At 38.2% G+C, this 4,044-nt stretch overlaps 1 protein-coding gene across 5 annotated transcripts in view; it reads right to left on the minus strand.

Moving 5' to 3' along the window:
* The window catches only part of LOC128734231 (tubulin-specific chaperone cofactor E-like protein), a 127,853-nt gene extending 124,933 nt beyond the window's left edge, over nucleotides 1–2,920 (minus strand). Inside the window, exons 1-2 of one of the 5 annotated variants that reach the window (XM_053828299.1) lie at nucleotides 2,722–2,919; nucleotides 2,377–2,639 (exon numbers count right to left, since the gene is read on the minus strand). The gene's annotated coding sequence lies outside the window, so the exon portion shown is untranslated. Of the gene's footprint in view, nucleotides 1–2,376 lie in introns of all 5 variants that reach the window. The other 4 variants (XM_053828301.1, XM_053828302.1, XM_053828298.1 and 1 more) reach the window with 4 other exon arrangements.
* Nucleotides 2,921–4,044: the final 1,124 nt, after the last annotated feature.

Raw genomic sequence — 4,044 nt, forward strand, 5'->3', positions numbered from 1 at the left:
AAAAAGGTAAGAAAATAATATTAAACATATGGAAACAAGTTTAATTTAATGTTTTTTCCACACTCAACATGTTTAACATTTCGTTTTTATTTATTTTATTCGACAGACTACGCAGCCAGCTGTTGGTGTACATCTACATGACCAGCTGCGGGGCCAGTTTCCAAAAAGCAAACAGATAGCAAATATATACATATTTATTTTGGAAAATAAAATGAGTAAGTTTGCAAAAAAATATTTGTATTTTTGCATTTTCAACCACAAAATTACGTAAAATATAAAAATCGGCTGAGCTGGTTCCTATGCCGGTCCTGTTCGGCATGGCTGACAGAAATCGAACAGAAAAATCAAAACAAAACCGTTAGGCGCAATTTCTGCCAAAATCGGTTGTTGCATTTCTGCCAGTTTTCACGGCGGTGACGGCGGCCAGAAATCCGGCAGAATGCCTGGCGGAAAGTATTTCGCTGCCAGAACCCAACTGAGAGCATATTGTATTTTGTATTTTGTATTTTGTACAACACCTGTGAACCGTTGACTTTATCTCGGTATATCTCGGGAATCTAGCAATAAATAAAATTACTGTTTTCAGTAAAGTTGATCCGCAGACAAAGATCTTTCAAATGGTGGAAAAAGTTCCATAAGTTTTTCACCAAGTGGCATTAGTATTCGAGTGAATTCTATCACGTTTTAGCATGCCTATAAATCGGAGTTGACGCGAGTAACGAAAGGTAAATGATTGTGTTCTTACTTGTGAGAAATTCATAATTTCAACTCTTCAGCTAAGTTAAATGGTGGACCTGCAAAGGTCCGTTTGTTATTCTCGAATTCTCAAATTTCTGACTCGTGGTGTCCATTGTCTATTTTCGTCCATCAGATAGGTTATTGGTGTGTGGATTAATAGTGGGAATACTGTTTATGGGACAAACGCTACTGGTAGGATGTGTAATCAAGATAGACTTTTATGTTTATGATGTTATGAGTCGCAAGCTAGCTGCCTGCCGATGTGTCTCCAACGAAAGCCGGCGACCGACTGATCACGCACACCGAGGCAAAGGCAAACAATGTTTCAAATACAACCTTTAAAATTGCCAATTTGCCGCCGATGTGTCTCGAAAACTAGCTGTCCGATGCGTCGCAAGCTAGCTGCTGCTGGCTGATGTTTCGCCAACGAAAGTCGGCGACCGATTGATCACGCACACCGAGGCAAAGGCAAACAAAGTTTCAAATACAACCTTTAAAATTGCCACGGATGTGTCTCAAAAACTTGCTGTCCGGTGCGTCGCAAGCTAGCTGCTACTGGCTGATGTTTCGCCAACGAAAGCCGGTGACCGAAGAAGGTAAGGAAAGGAAGTTTAACCCATAGCTCATCTCGTATATATTTCTGTCATCCGTGCTAGGGAAGCACTGACGTGGGACGGTAAAAAAATGCAAATAATGAAATATTAAATATTCGACTCATATTTTCTCAATTATTAAACGTCTGTTAGGGAAACACGTAATCTACTGCGTTGTAATGGATTTTTTGAAAAATTTCCAATCGATTGATACCAATATCTCTAGAATCTGTTGACGGATGACTGAGTTATAAGCGTGCAAACCATAACCACTTTTCGTTACATGTTTCCTTTTCATTTTTCTAAAGTGCACCCCAATATAGAAATCAAAGAAGTAGTCCTACTTCAAAAGTTCACTTTTTGGACCATTTTTAATACTCAAAATACACATTGAAAAATATTTTTTGTTAAATATTTCACTAGCCACTTTTGAAAACAATATATTGAACTGCAGTAAACTGTATTTAGGTTTTATAAAACATAAGCTCTCTGTATTATATTATATGGGCTTCTTAACCTGTTCGTCTTACCCACAGTTCCCCTACGCTCTTTTTAAAAATCCGAATTAGCTTTAAAAAACTCAGTGGAGCACCCCCTATAAATGCGTGAACCACCCCGACGATAGAAGACGCAAACAAAGACGTTGACACATCGTTTTTTGTTGTACACAGACATTGCAAGGTGAACGCGTTTTTATTTTAAACAATCTTTTTCGTACTTCCATTCCACAAGGCAACTGTTGCTTTTTGAGTAGGTGATGTATATTCACTAAGCATATATACACAACTTACTCTTTATAGATGAGTCCGAAGGTTAGTTGTTACTTTATCGTCACGGTCATGTTGTTAAATATATTAAAGACTACTTATTCCATTGCACCTTTAGCAATGTGTCATAATGTTACCAAATACAAATAAATATCTAAAATCAAATAATCAATGATTTTTGTTAAACGCTAAAGATATATTGCATTCGCATTGCATTTTTTTAATCCTGATGAAAACAATGTACCTAACGCAGTAGTGGCTAAATACTGAAAGTTTACCTTTATTTATGATGATCGAATATCCAGTTATAATGGGCTAATATTAACATTACCACACTAGACGGCTAGAATATTTCAATATTGCTTCGATGCAACTTAGTTTGGATTATTCCATTTCGGTTTTTATCAAATGATTGTGTAACAAAAATGGACTTACTTCAAATTTGAATTTTACTTTCAACAGTTTGATGATTGCAAAAATTTATACACTTAGGTATTTCCGATTTAGTGAAGATTAAAACATTCAATTAGCTTTTTCTCATCTAGAACATGTACCAAAAATCGAAATAAATCAAACTTTATCTTAATTTCTTAAACAAACTGTGCAGGCCACAAAACACACACATATTGCTTAACTTTTTCCACCTGATTGTCTATCGATATCGAACAGTCACATTTTCAAGAAAGAATATTTACTTTACAGTAGTTTTTGACCTTCGCAGCAAGCGTATTAGTTTGCAAGAAGGCAAAAAAGCATCAAACAACGCAAAAGTACAAAATGTATACAACGTAAACTACGCGAGTTGCAACCGTAGGATTTGTATAGCTAAATAAATCTTATTTACAATCAGCGACTACGAATTGCTGACATTTGTTCGGTTTTTGTGCAAGAAAAAAAGAGAAGTATAAGTATTCGCGATGACGGAGCTCCACGATCTCTTTTACTCCTTTTACTCTCATAAACTTCACATCTGTGCTAGAGTGACTATATACAGAGTGGCGCCAAGTCATCCCAAATGTATGCAATGCGGTTTATCCTAGGTTTTTCTTTCTCTTTCCTGCATACGCGTTGGATAGGTTGTCTGCTCTAGAGTGACTATATACAGAGTGGCGACAAGTCATCCCAAATGTATGCAATGCGGCTTTTCCAAGGTTTTTCTTTCTCTTTCCTGCATACGCGTTGGATAGGTTGTCTGCTCGATTGGAATGACACTGACAGATAATTATCATTCCAATTTTGACATTGTCGCCACTCTGTATATATCAACCCATCGGCAGGCAACCATGTTTTCGCTGCCAACATCTCGTGTGTGCGAAAATGAGATAGCATGTCAGCACTGCGTTTCACTCAACTGCCAGCAGTCTGATTTGGGCCCGCTGTCAAATTTTGAGCCCAGGACATGTTGTCGCTGACGTTTACTGCAGCTCGTTATAGAGATGTCGATGGGGTGGTATATATATATACAGAGTGGCGACAATGTCAAAATTGGAATGATAATTATCTGTCAGTGTCATTCCAATCGAGCAGGCGACCTACCCAACACGTATGCAGGAAAGAGAAAGAAAAACCTTGGAAAACCCGCATTGCATACATTTGGGATGACTTGTCGCCACTCGTATATAGTCACTCTACCCAACACGTATGCAGGAAAGAGAAAGAAAAACCTTGGAAAACCCGCATTGCATACATTTGGGATGACTTGTCGCCACTCTGCATATAGTCACTCTAATTTTTATCTATACGGGGTGAAGTGGCTGTCAAATTCATACATTTTCGATGTCCCACCTGTCACCTGTCCCACGCATTGAGATTGCTGACAGCTACCGTATACGCACACTATCCGGCGTATACGTACACGCGATTTGTTGCTGCTGCTGTTGGTTTTTCCATGACGTTTTTCAAACTGGGGGAAAACAAACCACCAACACAACTGCAGATTAGCAAGC

This window comes from Sabethes cyaneus, chromosome 2, assembly GCF_943734655.1.
Source record: "Sabethes cyaneus chromosome 2, idSabCyanKW18_F2, whole genome shotgun sequence".
NCBI classification, from domain to species: Eukaryota; Metazoa; Arthropoda; class Insecta; order Diptera; family Culicidae; genus Sabethes; species Sabethes cyaneus.